This window comes from Myotis nattereri (genome assembly GCF_964212035.1).
Source record: "Myotis nattereri genome assembly, chromosome: 1".
NCBI classification, from domain to species: Eukaryota; Metazoa; Chordata; class Mammalia; order Chiroptera; family Vespertilionidae; genus Myotis; species Myotis nattereri.
The window spans coordinates 108,944,798-108,960,443 of NC_138075.1; the positions used below are offsets into that span (position 1 = coordinate 108,944,798).

At 50.1% G+C, this 15,646-nt stretch overlaps 1 protein-coding gene across 2 annotated transcripts in view; it reads right to left on the reverse strand.

The window, feature by feature from the left end:
• LINGO1 (leucine rich repeat and Ig domain containing 1) overlaps window positions 1–14,660 on the reverse strand; it is a 264,052-nt gene extending 249,392 nt beyond the window's left edge. Inside the window, exon 1 of one of the 2 annotated variants that reach the window (XM_081084403.1) lies at window positions 14,517–14,660. The gene's annotated coding sequence lies outside the window, so the exon portion shown is untranslated. Of the gene's footprint in view, window positions 1–14,196; window positions 14,492–14,516 lie in introns of those variants that run through there. The other variant, XM_081084402.1, reaches the window with a different exon arrangement.
• Window positions 14,661–15,646: the final 986 nt, after the last annotated feature.

A 15,646-nucleotide genomic window follows, 5' to 3' on the forward strand; every position in this document is an offset into this window, starting at 1 on the left:
GGACATCATCCAGAACTACAGGAAGGCTGGCTGAGTGGAAATTCTACAACTAGAAGGAAAGAGAAAAGCACACTGAGAGTCAGGAGCTGCGGAAGTAAAGTGCAAAGGTACGGAGGCTCGAGAGTGTGCGGAAAGGGGCTGTTACCTGAGGATTCGGCTGTCTTTTTGAATCGGGAGGGAGTCACGAGCTCCTGACTGCTCTGAACTCCAGTTCCGGGAAGTCTCTGGGGACCCAGGACTCATACGGGGAGAAACTGGACTGTCTGGCAGCGGGCAGAACTCGGAACTCGAGGGCGGCTTTCCATTAGAGGCACTTTCAGCAATTAAATTACCCGGACACTGAGACACACAGCCCCTTAGGGCAGGGCTAAGGATCTGCCATAGCTGCTTGCTCTGCCCTGTTGATTCCTTGAGACCCAGCCCCATTCAGGCTGCCAGAGAGGCTTTTGCATATGAATGCCCTGGCCCTTTGCAAACTGAAAATTACCTAACAAATTACAGCTGGGCCAGACAGACCCAGAACTTCCAAGAGAAGGCCCAAGCCCCACAGTAGCTTTCATTGCTTCACAGCTGGCCTCATCTGGGCACCTCCAAACTCCAAAAAAGGAAGGGGAATCTGCAGATCTTTTCGTAGCTCCTGCTGGGTAACCTCAGGCAGAGACTAAATTAGCACCTCCTTAGATCCAAGAGCCAGTGTACCCATTGTTCAGAGTGGGGCCATCCAGATTACAACTCCTCAGATCCATAAGGGACACACTCAGGGGGCAGACTCAGTGAGCACCAAAGCCTCACTGAAACAAGTCTTGCCCCAGAAGGGTGTCCTCAGCACAGAAGTTCTCCCACTACAGACACAGCTGATTCTCACTGCCAATTGGCCTGGAGGTCAATTCCTACCAGTGATAACTACAACAATCAAGGCATAACTACAACAAGACTGTGCACAAAGCCCACAAGGGGGTACACCAAGAGTGTCCACCTCAGGTAACGAGGGAGGCTGAGCCACTGGGCCCTATAGGACACCTAGCACACAAAACCACTCTACCAACACAGGGAAGCATAAAAAATGCAGAGACAAAGAAACAGGTCACAAATGACAGAAATGGAGGGAAGCAAACGACTGGATATAGAGTTCAAAACCACGTTCATAGGTTTTTCAAGAATTTTCTGGAAACCGCCAATAAATTTAGTGAGACCCTGGAGGATATGAAAAAAGACCAACTAGAAATTAAGCATACACTGACTGAAATAAAGAATAATATACAGAGATCCAACAGCAGACTAGAGGATCCCAAGAATCAAGTCAAAGATTTGAAATAAGAAGAAACAAAAAATACCCAACCGAAGAAGCAAAAAGAAAAAAGAATCCGAAAATACGAAGATAGTGTAAGGAGCCTCTGGGACAACTTCAAGCGTCCCAACATCCGAATTATGGGGGTGCCAGAAGAAGAGAGAGGGCAAGATATTGAAAACCTATTTGAAGAAATAATGACAGAAAACTTCCCCCACCTGGTGAAAGAAATAGACCTACAGGTCCAGGAAGCGCAGAGAACCCCAAACAAAAGGAATCCAAAGAGGACCACACCAAGACACATCATAATTAAAATGCCAAGAGCAAAAGACAAAGAGAGAATCTTAAAAGCAGCAAGAGAAAAAAAGTCAGTTACCTACAAGGGAGTACCCATACGACTGTCAGCTGATTTCTCAACAGAAACCATGCAGGCCAGAAGAGAGTGGCAAGAAATATTCAAAGTGATGAATAACAAGAACCTACAACCAAGATTACTTTACCCAGCAAAGCTATCATTCAGAATTGAAGGTCAGATAAAGAGCTTCACAGATAAGGAAAAGCTAAAGGAGTTCATCACCACCAAACCAGCATTATATGAAATGCTGAAAGGTATTCTTTAAGAAGAGGAAGAAGAAAAAGGAACTCTTATATTTTCCATAGCATGGATGGAACTAGAGAGCATTATGCTAAGTGAAATAAGCCAGTCAGAGAAGGATAAATACCACATGATCTCACTCATTTGTGGAATATAATGAACAACATAAACTGATAAACAAGGACTGATCCATAGATGGAGAGGCATTGATTGGACTGTTGGGCCCTGGAGGGAAGGTAGGGGAGGGTGGAGGTAAGGGGGAAAGATCAACCAAAGGACTTATATGCAAGCATATAGGCCTAACCAATGGACACGGACAACGGGGGGGGGAGGGGGGCATGAGTGGGGGCCTGGGAGGGTAGGGGGTAACATGGGAATAAGGACACATATGTAATATCTTAATCAATAAAAAATATATTTAAAAAAATTGGCAACAGATCTAATTAGACACTTCTCCAGTGTGGACATTCAGAAGGCCAAGAGACATGAAAAAATGCTCAAAGTTACTAATCATCCAACAGCTGCAAATCAAAATGACAATTAGATGTCTCCTCAAACCTGTCAGAATGGTTATCATCAACAAATCAACAAACGACAAGTGTTGGCGAGGATGTGGAAAAAAGAGAACACTAGTATACTGCTGGTAGGAATGCAGACTGGTGCGGCCACTATGGAAAACAGCATGGAGTTTCCTCAAAATATTAAAAATGGAACTCCCATTTGACACAGTCATCCCATTTCTAGGAATATATCCTAAGAAACTGAAACACTCATCAGAAAGAATATATGCACCCCTATGTTCATAGCAGAGCAATTTATAGTAGCTAAGATTTGGAAACATCCTAACTGCCCATCAGCAGATAAGTGGATAAAAAAAACCATGGTACATCTACACAATGAAATACTACACCACAATAAAAAAAAGAAAGAACTCTTATCGTTTGCAACAGCATGAATGAACCTGGAAAGTATTATGCTGAGTAAAATAAGCCAGTCAGAGAAAAATACCAGTAAGTATCACATGATCTCACTCACATGTGGAATCTAAAGAACAAAATAAACTGATGATCAAAAATAGACCCAGAGTCATAGAAGCATGAACAGACTGTTGTTGTTGAACCTCAGAGGGAAGGCAGGGAAGGGTGGGTGGGAAGAGAGCAACAATGAACCTGTATGCATTTATGCATAACCTATAGACACAGACAATGGTGTGGTGAGGGCCTTGGTGGGGGTGTGACGGGAGCAGGCTGGAAGAGGTTAATGAGGGGAAAAGGAAGACCTATGTAAAAAACTATGGTACATTTACACATGTAATAGTTTCAACAATAAAGAATTTTTTGAAAATAAGCAACAAAATAAGGAAAAAAGATTAAAATATGAACAATATAATGGCAATAAATACATATCTATCAACAATTGAATCTAAAAATCAAAATAAATAAACAAGAAATCTAAATGAACAAAATAAACTGGTAAATAAAATAGAAAGAGAGGCATGAAAACATGGAACAGACTGATGAATCTCAGAGGGAATGGAGGCACAGGGGAGTGGGAGGGGAAACAGGAGGCTATTAACCTAAGGCCCTCCCTATGGACACAGACAGTAGGATGATGAGGGCCTGGGGTGGGGCAGGGAAGGAACCAGGTAGAAGCAGGCAATGGGAGGGGGAAAAGGGGGCACATCTGTAATAGTCTCAACACTGAAGATTTTTTATTTTTTATTTATTTTATTTTTTTATTTCTTTTTATTGCTTAAAGTATTACAAAGAGTATTACATATGTCTCCTTTTTTTTCCCCCGCCCTTGACAATCCCCTGGCCTCCCCTACCGCCCAGTGTCTTATGTCCATTGGTTATGCTTATATACATGCATACAAGTCCTTTGGTTGATCTCTTACCCGCCCCCCTCCTGCCCTGCCACCCTTCCCGGCCTTCCTGCTGTAGTTTGACAGTCTGTTCGAGGCAGCTCTGCTTCTGTATCTATTTTTGTTCATGAGTTTATAATGGTCTTTATTATCCAGAAATGAGTGACATCATGCGGTATTTTTCCTTCATTGACTGGCTTATTTCACTTAGCATAATGCTCTCCAGTTCCATCCATGCTGTTGCAAATGGTAAGAGTTCCTTCTTTTTTATAGCAGCATAGTATTCCATCGTGTAGATGTACCACAGTTTTCTAATCCATTCATCTACAGATGGGCACTTAGGCTGTTTCCAGATCTTAGCTATGGTGAATTGTGCTGCTATGAACATAGGGGTGCATATATCCCTTCTGATTGGTGTTTCTGGTTTCCTGGGATATATTCCTAGAGGTGGGATCACAGGGTCAAATGGGAGTTCCATTTGTAGTTTTTTGAGGAAACTCCATACTGTTCTCCAAGTGGCTGCACCAGTCTGCATTCCCACCAGCAGGGCACAAGTGTTCCTTTTTCTCCACATCCTCTCCAGCACTTGTCGTTTGTTGATTTGTTGATGATAGCCAGTCTGACAGGTGTGAGATGGTACCTCATTGTTGTTTTGATTTGCATCTCTCGGATGATTAGTGACTTTGAGCACGTTTTCATATGTCTCTTGGCTTTCTGAATGTCCTCTTTTGAAAGGTGTCTATTTAGGTCCTTTGCCCATTTTTTGATTGGATTGTTTATCTTCCTTTTGTTAAGTTGTATGAGTTCCCTATAAATTTTGGAGATTAGGCCCTTATCAGATATGACATTGGCAAATATGTTTTCCCACAGAGTGGGTTTTCTCGTTATTTTGTTGATGGTTTCTTTTGCTGTGCAGAAGCTCTTTATTTTGATGTAGTCCCATTTGTTTATTTTCTCTTTAGTTTCCAATGCCCTAGGAGCTGTATCAGTGAAGAAATTGCCTCGGCATATGTCTGAGATTTTGTTGCCTTTGGATTCTTCTAGTATTTGTATGGTTTCCCGTCGTATATTTAAGTCCTTTATCCATTTTGAGTTTATTTTTGTGTATGGTGTAAGTTGGTGGTCTAGTTTCATTTTCTTGCATGTATCTGTCCAATTTTCCCAACACCATTTATTGAAGAGACTATCTTGACTCCATTGTATGTTCTTGCCTCCTTTGTCAAATATTAATTGAGCGTATTGGTTGGGGCTGATTTCTGGGCTCTCTATTCTATTCCATTGATCTATATGTCTGTTCTTGTGCCAGTACCAGGCAGTTTTGAGAACAGTGGCTTTGTAATACAGCTTGATATCTGGTATTGAGATCCCACCTACTTTGTTCTTTCTCAGGATCGCTGCAGCTATTCAGGGTTGTTTTTTATTCCAGATGAATTTTTGGAGAGTATGTTCTAGGTCTGTGAAATATGCCATTGGTATTTTAATGGGAAGTGCGTTGAATTTATAGATGGCTTTGGGCAGTATGGACATTTTAATGATGTTGATTCTACCAATCCAAGAACATGGTATGTTCTTCCATCAACACTAAAGATTTAAATAATGATTTTTTTAAATAAATAAAATCTAATCTAATAAAAGAGAAACATGCAAATTGACCGCAACTCTGCTACGCCCCAAGCCACGCCCACCAGCCAATCAGAGCGACTATATGCAAATTAACCCAACCAAGATGGCGTCTGGCAGCCACAGAGCTGGAGCAAGCAGGAGGCTTGGTTGCACCGGCGATGGAGGAAGCCAAGTTTCCCGCCTACACTGGCTGGCTGTGGCCTCCGCTCAAGGCAACAAAGTTTCAATTATAGAAGATAAACAAATCCCAGATACCTGCTTCCAGCCAGCCTCCACTGGGAGCTTGGGTGGCTGGGAGCCGTGGCCAGCCTGCAAACAGCCATCAGCCCCTCACCTAGACTGGCCAAGCACCCCAGCAGGATCCCCCACCCTGAAGGTGGTGTGGCCCCAGCCTGAAAATGGCTCTCAGCTCCTCACCCAAGCTGGCCAGGCACCCCAGTGGGAACTGCCACGCTGAAAGGGCTGTGGCCAGCCTGCAAACAGCCATCAGCCACTCACCCAGGCTGGCCAGGCACCCCAACAGGACCCCCCTCCCTGAAGGGAGTGTGGCCAGCCTGCAAACAGCCATCAGCCACTCACCCAGGCTGGCCAGGCACTCCAGTGGGGACCCCCACCCTGAAGGAGGTGTGGCCAGCCTGAAAACGGCCCTCAGCCCTCACCCAGGCTGGCCAGGCACCCCAGCAGGACCCCCACCCTGATCTGGGATACTCTTCAGGGCAAACCAGCTGGCCCCCACCCATGTACCAGGCCTCTATCCTCTATAATAAAAAGGTAATATGCAAGTTGACCCTAACAGCAGAATGACTGGGAATCACTGGTCACTATGACACACACTGACCACCAGAGGGCAGACGCTCAATGCAGGAGCTGCCCCCTGGTGGTCAGTGCGCTCCCACAGGGGGAGCTCTGCTCAACCACAAGCCAGGCTGACCGCTGCCAGTACAGCAGTAGTGGTGGGAGCCTCTCCCACTTCCTCAGCAGTGCTAAGGATGTCCAACTGCAGCTTAGGCCTGCTCCCCGCTGGCAAGTGGACATCCCCTGAGGGCTCCCGGGCTGCCAGAGGGATGTCTGACTGCCAGCTTAGGCCCAGTCCCCCAGGGAGTGGGCCTAAGCCAGCAGGTGGACATCCCCTGAGGGGTCCCAGACTGCGAGAGGGCACAGGCCGGGCTGAAGGACGCCGACCCCCCAGTGCACAAGTTTTTGTGCACCAGGCCTCTAGTAAATAAATAAAATAAAATATTATGGACCAGAAAAAATATTCAGTGGGAAAATATCCACAGGTAAGGATTAACAACAAAAATCTAGGGATATATGGGACTTTCTTATACTATTCTCTTTACCTTTCTGTATGTTCAAATATTTTCCTAACAAAAAGAAATATTTTTAATAAACCAGCATTGATGTGAGCCAGGAGTCCCACAAACAGTGCCCCATGCTCCTGGTGGGCCTGAAAGGCAGCTGTGTCTCTTAAATAGGTTAAACATCCCCCCTGCCATCTCTTTTATGTGTTTCCCTAGAAATCACTTTATCACAGGCTCCACTGAGTCCTACCTCCACATTTAGAAGCCTTAGCACATTTAGAAGCCAGACACAGTACTTTAGTGAGGCAACTATTGTCTTCTGATTGACCACCCACCCACTTGCCCACCATCTCTCTGCTCTGCAGAGCAGCCCTCACTTGCAATGCTGGCTCCCTCCTCATGTGGCCACCACCAACTCTGAGCCTCAGAATGCCCCCACCTGTTAAGCAGAAATTATGACAAATCAGTGACTGCCTGGATATCTCATTCAAAAGCAGTTACCCCACAAAGAGACTGAAATCCCCATTTAACAAATGGGAAGGCTGAGACCCAGGACCAAGAGATACTGGAAGCAGAACAGAGAAGGTAGGAACAGAGGAAAGTGACAGTGAGCAAAAGCTCCCTGCCTGCCCCTTTTCCCCCTCCTCCCCATCCTTCAATCCCAACCCTGGCAGTATGTCTGAAGAGAGGGTAAACTGCACCTCCTTTTCTCTGGCTTCCGTTTATTGAGCTTTCTGGTCAGGAATAAACAGCCAAGATTACAATGACCCAACCAGGTCTAGCTGACCCACGCAAACACTGGCTGGCCCACCTCTGCTGGTTGATAATGGAAGAATTATCAGTACCACCAAGTAATTGGCCGCTAACTGCTAAATGTCATGCAGTTCATAAGGAAGAGTTGTGTGTGGTCAGAGACTGGGCCCTCCCCTGGACTGATGGAGCCTCCAGAGGTGGGCACCTCAGTGCAAAAGCCTGAGATGTCCTGGGCATAGCCCACAGTCCTGGCCCAAGGGGGAAGAGGAAGTGGCGTAGCCACAAAGGCCCTTAGGGACACATCACAGGCTCCTGCTCAGTCCGTTTGGCCCAGGTCCATCGACAGACCAAGTACCCAAGATGAATAAGCCTGGTCCCTGCCACAAAATATTCCCGGCCTTATGTCACAAGCCTAGCAAACAGTAGGACTGACACCAGTAGATGCACAGCAAATGCTGGCTAAATGTAAAGCAGATACACTGCTCTCAGAGTTCTAAGGAAGGAACAGCTACTTCCAGCTAGGGGTACAGGAAACGGGTGTTTAAACATGGCATTTGGACTGAGTGTTACAAAGTGTTGAAGGGATCAGGTGAAGGGAACAGCACAGCCTAGCCCTGGAGGGTGAGAGCCACAGAATGTGTGAAGGGGTGGGTAAGTGGTATTTGGCTGAAGCCTGGGGGCACATAGGAGCATGGTGGGAGCTTGCTGGGGCAGAGGGGCAGATGGTGAGACTGTGCAAGGCACTGAGGGGTCCAGACGCCAGCCTGCATGCAACAGAGAGCCCTTGAAGTGTTTTGAGCAGGAGTATGATGACCAGTTAAAAGCTATAGAGTCCACAGTTACTGCCAGGTTGCACTTCCCAAAAGGGTAGGGGCTGGTCTTACTCATCTCTGTCCAGCACAGCCAGCACAGCTGGCCCAGAGGAAGTGCCCAAAAAGTGAATCACTGAATGATTATAGGATCATCAGATGGACGACTGGGGACTCCTGGACTCAGAGCTGTAGAATATCATGTTTGTATAAAAATATATATTTAGCCCTGGCCAGTTTGCTCAATAGTTAGAGTGTCAGCCCACAGACCAAAGAGTTGTGGGTTCTATTCCCAGTCAAGGGCACATGACTCAGTTGCAGGTTCCCTATTCCTAGAAGGGGCACATGTGAGAGGCAACCAATCAATGTTTCTCTCATGTCGTTCTTTCTCTCTCTCTCTCTCTCTTTCTCTCTCTCTCTCTCTCTCTCTCTCTCTCTCTCTCTCTCTCTCTCCCCCTCCCTCTCTCCCTCCCTCCCTCCTACCTCCTTTCCACTCTCTCTAGAAAATCAATGAAAGAAATATCCTTAAGTGAGGATTAAAAATAATCTTCCCCTTGGGGCAGCCTTAGGAGGTAGGCAGGGAGATAATTATCTCAAATTTACAAAGAGGGAACCTAAGGCTCAAAGAGGGACAGTGACCTGGCCAAGGTCACCCAGCTACTTAGCAGTGAAGACCAGTGCTCTCCCCAGAAGGCTAAGCCCTGCTTGCCTTGGCACGGCCCAGGGCTGCCCAGGAGGTAAAGGCCCACCCCTCCATACTCCCTGGCACCATCCCCTCCACCTCTACCCAGTGCTGAATATGCAGAAAAATGCAGCAAATGCTGCTTCATTGAGTGTTCTCCATACCACCCCAACTGGGATTGGCTGCTTGTCACTATGACAGCCTGTCCCTGCACCTATGACAGAGACAGAGCTGTTCACGGAATCTCTAGAATCCCCATGCTTGGTCTAGACCGGCCTCCAACCCCGAAGTTTGGGAAGCATACCCATAGAGCAAGAGTCCTGCACTAGGAGTCCAGACACAGGGTCAAACCCAACTCACTCTGCAACTCTGAAGAGTCACAACCCAGTTTTAGCATCTGTTAAATGGAATGGTGGCTCTCTGCCTATTTTATAGAACTACCGTGAGGACTACATGAGGGAAGGAGTGGAAAGGAGTGTAAAAACATATGAAAAATTATAAAACAAATTTTGTCCTGGAAAATAATAATAATAAGGCTTCTCTCTACTTCAACCTGAACACTATACTCCAGCAGGACTCACCTCCCCCTCCTAGCAAAGATCAAACCAAGCTAACATTTACTGAGACTCTTCAAGGCATCAGGCTAGGGCATGCTTCCCATGTATTATTTCAAAGCCTTCTAATAACACCTATATAAGATAGGTACCATTCTTCCAGAAACAGAGGAGGAGACTGGGGCTCCAAAAACTGAAATTACTTGCCCAAGCTCATCTAGCTTAGAAGTAGCTGAGTCAGGATTCAAACCCAGTTCCAGATGCATCTAAGTTCAGACCCCCCCTTTTTTTTACAACTTCACTCAATTAGCTCACTTCCCTCAGGCTGAAAAGTGGGGTTTCGGGCATGCCAGACACCAGGTCACCCACACCTTCCCAGCCAAGAGCCTTCCCTGCCCCGCTGCCTTCAACAATGCCCTCCTCCTCCTCCCCCTCCTCCTCCTCCTCCTCCTCCTCCTCCTTTTCTTCCTCCTGCTCCTCCTCCTCCTCCTCCTCCTCCTCCTTTTCCTCCTCCTGCTCCTCCTTTTCCTCCTCCTCCTCCTTCTAAGTTCAGGCCCTTTTGCTCACAGTAGGCTGATTCAAGGGGCCCATTTCCATAGCCCCAAATCTCAGACATACATAATCAGTGCTCAGGGTGAGGCTGCATGTCATATACACATACTCCCAGGACCCTGACATCAGATATGCTGTGCCACCCCAAGGCTTGTGGACCAGCAGGGCCATAAGAGCTGGGTGAGGGATGGAAGGGTGGCTGGCACAGCTGGTCTTGAGCTAACTGGATCAGTCCTGGGCATGGAGCCACTTGCCTGGCTGCCCTGGCAGATGGGTGCTGGAACTAGGCCACCTGCCAAGGTTCAACCTCCATGTCTAAACCAACCTGGATACTGAGGTTCCATTTTGGCTTTCTCACACCCTGACCCTGGTGGCTAATAGCACCTACATAGAACCAGAAGGCCAGGGATTCTCTTTCAGTGGCTTGCGCCTCCCCTGATGTGACCATATGGCCCCATATGCTCCCTGACAGCTGGACTGCCAACGCAACTGCCTGAGGATGTTCTCTGCAGAGGCCCCAGCCACTGCCCATCCCTACCCAGCAGGCTAGTCACAGTCAGAAAAATCCCAGGCTGGAATGCCCTGCCCCCAATTTAAGACTATATAAGACCCCTCACTGGTCTCAAACTCTTCCCCTGTCAAACAGCAGTAGTGACCCTCTACCCTTTTCCTTTGTATCCCATTTCTGAGGTCCCAAACTTCCACCCAAAGTCAGTCCAGGTCTCCAGAGAAACAAATAAACTTATCCTTTTTACAGGCATAGAAACTGAGGCCACAGGGACTTGCTCAAGTGTACCACTGGGAGGCCCATACTAAAAGCCCATATTTTTTATTTTTAAAAATATATTTTTATTAATTTCAGAAAGGAAGGGAAAGGAAGAGAGAGATAGAAACATCAATGATGAGAGGGAATCATTGACCGGCTGCCTCCTGCACACCCCACAATGGGGATCGAGCCCGCAACCCAGCATTTGCCATGACCAGAAATCAAACTGTGACCTCCTGGTTCATGGGTTGATACTCAACCACTAAGCCATGCTGGCTGGGCTAAAGGCCCATATTTATGACTCCAGGACACTTGCAACATATAACCAGGTGGTAGGAATAGTGATGCCCCAGGCCCTATTCAACTCTGATGGCTTACATTGCCCCACCTGGTTTCCCACCCAGGCCAAATCTCTGCATCCTCTATTGCGTGGGTAACCATGAATGGCCCCTTAGCCATCCTGATGAAGGTGGGCAAGGAGCCTGTCCAGCTGTTGCCCTCACTACCAACCAACCTGAATTCCCATAGCTGCCTCAGGACCACCTCCCTGCCTCTGGCTCTCCTAGCCAACCAACCCCTTCCATGACCACCAGAGGGAGCAGTTTAAATTGCAAATCTAATGGAATCCCTCACTCTACAACCCCTGAAGAGGGAATCAACCCACACTCCTCAGGCAGGCACTCAGGGTCCTCCTCCATCTTGTGCCAACTTGCTCTGTGCCTGCTGTGCCCCTGCATGAACTACTCACTTGCAAACACGTTTCACTCATGCCTGCTGTTTCCCTCCTCTGTGCCTTTGCTAATGTTGTAAAGCCCTCGTTCATTCATATTCTCCATTCATTCATTTACTCAATATATTTACTGAGCATCTCCCAAGTGCCAGAAACATATGAGGAAGTCAAAATGCACCAGCCCTTCCAATTCATCTGAAATAGCTCCTTGCTCACTCCCCTCCCCCAAGGCGTGGTGCTTGGGAGCAGATGTCTGGGCCCTAGAAGCCCACAGAAGAGACTGTGAGTGGTCAGGGTAGCCTGTCCCCATTTCCCTCAAAAGGAGGCTTGAGTGATCAGAGGTACCTTTCCTCCCTCAAGTCACCCTAAAGCCCAGCGTACCCAATAACTTCTTATCATTGAATTTGTTAGACTGCACTATTTTTATCATTTAAAACATAAAGATGGCAGGGTCAGGGCCTGGTTGGAGACAGAAATTAAAGGGCTACCCCTTACCAGTCAGAAGGTTTGAGGGGCAAGTGGCTATCTTTCTAAAGGGGCAGCCAGTGGGGGTTCGGAGCACCTGGCTAGGATTTTTAACCTTTACAGCAGAGACCATGGACCAAAGAGTTACCCTGCTCTCTCCCTCCCCAAGTCTTAAGGCCCCAGAGTGCTTATCCTGCTAGACTTAATTGGGGTGGGGGGAGGACAGAAGAACTAGGGCAGGGGGTTCAAACAGGCCTTGATGGCAGGAGTACGGCCAAACAGGCATCTGGCCATGCTCTAGCCACCTGGGTGTCAACCAGAGCATTGGTCAACACTCAGGAGGCTCAGGGACCACAGGGGATTGGGCGAGGGGGGGCAGGTAAGAGGAGAGAGAGAGAGAACAGCTAAGAAAGACTGAGTCAGCAAGAGGGTGCCTGAGAATTAAGCTAGCAGAGGTTGAGGGAGCCACCACAAGGTTCAGTAGGCCTACCACTCTCCTCCTCAAGGCTTCCAATGGCCTAAGTGGCCCTGGGGATGAGTCTGGGCTGCCATCAGGACTGGAGAGTCACAAAGGCCTGCCTGAGGCTGAAAGCTACTCTTGCCTTCTGTGCCTCAGGTGGGCCACCAGGGAAGGAAGCATCTTAATAGACACCAGGCCCCCTCCCCCCATGTACATTTAGACCTCCCTGTGGAAGCTATTCCCTTGAGGGTGAGCTCTATAGCTCCAGGATGGAGAGTTCAGGAGAGTGGGAAGGGTTCCGGGTCCTAAACAGGATGATAATGCCAGGGCCCAGCCTAGAGGGGCAGGCTGGGGATGATACAACATCCCAGTGCTGAGGATAAGCAAACCATCATGCAAAGCCCTGGCAGACTCTGGTCCCAAATCTAGGAAAGTTAATGAGGGTGGGATCAAAAAGTACAAGAAGTCAAGCCAGGGAGAATCAGGCTGGGAGTGGCTGTGCCCATCTCCTTGTCCATCAGGGGAGGATGTTAGTCACAAGCACAGAGTAGCTGCCCTGGGGAGACACTTCAGAGCCCTGATGCTAAGTCAGTAAAGAGGGCCAGGTGCCTTCCCTGCACCCACCCTGCCTCACCAAAGACCAGGGTTAAAGAAAAACTTCACCAGAAGGCTGTCCTGAAACTGGAGTTCTCCTAATTCCATCTCTGCCTCAAAATCCTCCTCAGTGAAATGGAGAGGAAGTGTGCCCATGGACCCCCACATTCTCACAAGGTGGCTGAAAGATTCCAGAGGGAAAATGGAAGTGGAAGTAAGGCTTAAGCCTGAAATCTGGTCACACAACATATTACCAGACTCCAGAGACCTAAGTAGATACTGACTGGTCAAGCATCACACCCCTCCAGCCAGCATCTAGGCTGAGAACAAGACTTCTAACCCCACAGGCTCATACACTAAGTGCCAGGAAAGAGGGCATATGGACAAGGGCTGCTGGGGAGACCAACTGCTCCAATCCAGAAGCCAAGCTATACTGAAGGATCCAGGAGCAATCAAAGAAGGCTTCCTAGAGGAGGAGGAACCTTCCCTGAAAGCAGGGAGGCCTTGGTAAAGGGGGAGGGAGGGGTTTGAGGGGGTCTGATCTCTTGCCCTTCCTTGGGCTTCTCACTCCTGGGAGCACACAGGTTCTCTCCCTTTCAGGGGCCCCATCCTGGACCACATCTTCCCATCTCATCTTCTACTGCAGGGGCAGGGCTGGCATTTGTAGGGGAAGGGGCTAGGAAGTTCCCTGAGGCAGCCAGCACAGGACAGGAGTGTGGGATGAGACTGGAGGATGGGGGTCTGGGGACACAGCACAACTACAACCTCATCACACAGAGTGAGACACACAGGAGCATGGCTCCAAGCAAATCAGGGATGGCGGGAACCAGGCTAGAGGGCCTAGAGGTGTACACACACACACACACACACACTGGGCAATCTCCCCCTACCTCCACCACAAGCCCCGTGACCTTAGCCTGGCAGGAAAGACCTGGAAGCTGTAGTCTCGCAGTCCTGCCGACCCAGGCAGGGTCACAGGAGTCCAGCGACCAGAGCAGCTCCAGCTCGGCACCTCAGGGCTGGATGGATGTCCCCAAAAGCCAGCCACTGTGCCAACTGGGTGGTAGAGACGCACCTCTGCCCATCAGGCAGCATAGCCCGCGCCCCGCCCCATTCATCCCTCGCGTTCTCTCCTCCGGAAAGAAAGGTTTGAGTACTACCATTAAAGCGTCTCCATCCTCTCCGCACACACAAAGTTGTTCCAAGTCGCCAGGGTTCGGGTTACAGGCGAGGGTTAGGCAGGGCCGTGCAGTGGGAGGGCGCGCAGTCTGGAACTGAAGTGCAGTGGGTACCCATTCCCGCTCCGCGCGTGCACGCACCCATGGCGCGCACCCAACACCCAGTCCCCACCCAGTGCCCCAAGGCTCCGGCCCAATCAGAGGCCGCGCACGCAGCACCGCCCGAGGGCAGACACCCCAACTCCTAGCCTGTGCCCCGCTATCCCAACCTCCCCTCAGTGTCCCTGCTTGGCCATACTCACTGTCCTGGGGCCGCATCCCCGCCTGGCCTCCGCTCCGCTTCCCACTCTGGCTCAGTTCCCGCTCCGCAGGACTCGGCTCCGGGATTGTGGCAAAAGCAACCAGCGAGCAGAGAGGGCGTGTGTGCGCGCGCGCGCCCTGTGTGTGCGCGGGAGGGCCCTGCGCTCCCCTGCGCGCCCGCTCCTGCCTCCCGCTCTCCACGCTACGATACCGGTAGAATCCCTAACGCGCGCTCCCTCCCGCCCAGGCGCTCATACTCGCGTGCGCGCACCCTGCCGCCGCACCCAAAGGCCTGGAACCCAGGCCCTCCGGATCTCCGAAGGGCGGCCCTTGGCCCCCTCAGAGCGAACCTCCGTCCCCTTCCCGGCTGACCCCGCCTCAGGTCCCCTGCCGCTCCCAGAGGAACCCTCTGGCGTCCCAGCTTCTGCACCACGCCCCAGCCAGGGCGCCCAATCGGGCCGCCGGTGCTCGCACCCAGAGGCTCCAGCTCCTTCCTACTAGCCCGCGCCTCCGCCTGCAGCCGGGTGCTCTCCCGCTCCTTCTCTCCCCCTTTTCGGTCACTGCCCCTTCTTTACCTCCTCTCCTTTCTCCTACCCGTCGTCCCCCCCCCCTCGCCCCCCACTCCCTCCCGCTGCCCCACACACACAACCTCCCGATCCAGGTCCGCTATCTACCTTGCCACCGCCCTCTCCAGCGTCCCCTGCTCCCCGCCGCCCTACTCCTCTCACAGTCTCCGCATTACATTGGGTACCGCTCGCCGCTCGCTGGGCCCAGGGTTCGAGCACACAGTGGGCGGCGAGGGGACCCCAAGGCGCCGGATCCAGGTGCCCCGGGCCGCCGCCCTTCTGCTCTCCGCTTCCTCTGACCCTTCTACCTCTGGCCTGTCCGGCGGCGTCGGCCTCTGCTAGCCTCAGCTATCTCTAACAACCCCCATCTCGCTCGGGTTTAAAGGGATAGCGCACCGGGTTAGACTTGCCCCATCCCGGGCATCCAGAAGAGCGGCCTGGCCACCGTAGGGACGGTCCTGGACGGTGATGCAGCCTGGGCCATGGTGCGCCAAGGTTGAGCCCGGTCTTCCCCACCTGGAGGTGAGTCAAGGACAGGGGTGGTCTGAAGTTTCTCAGACTAGTAC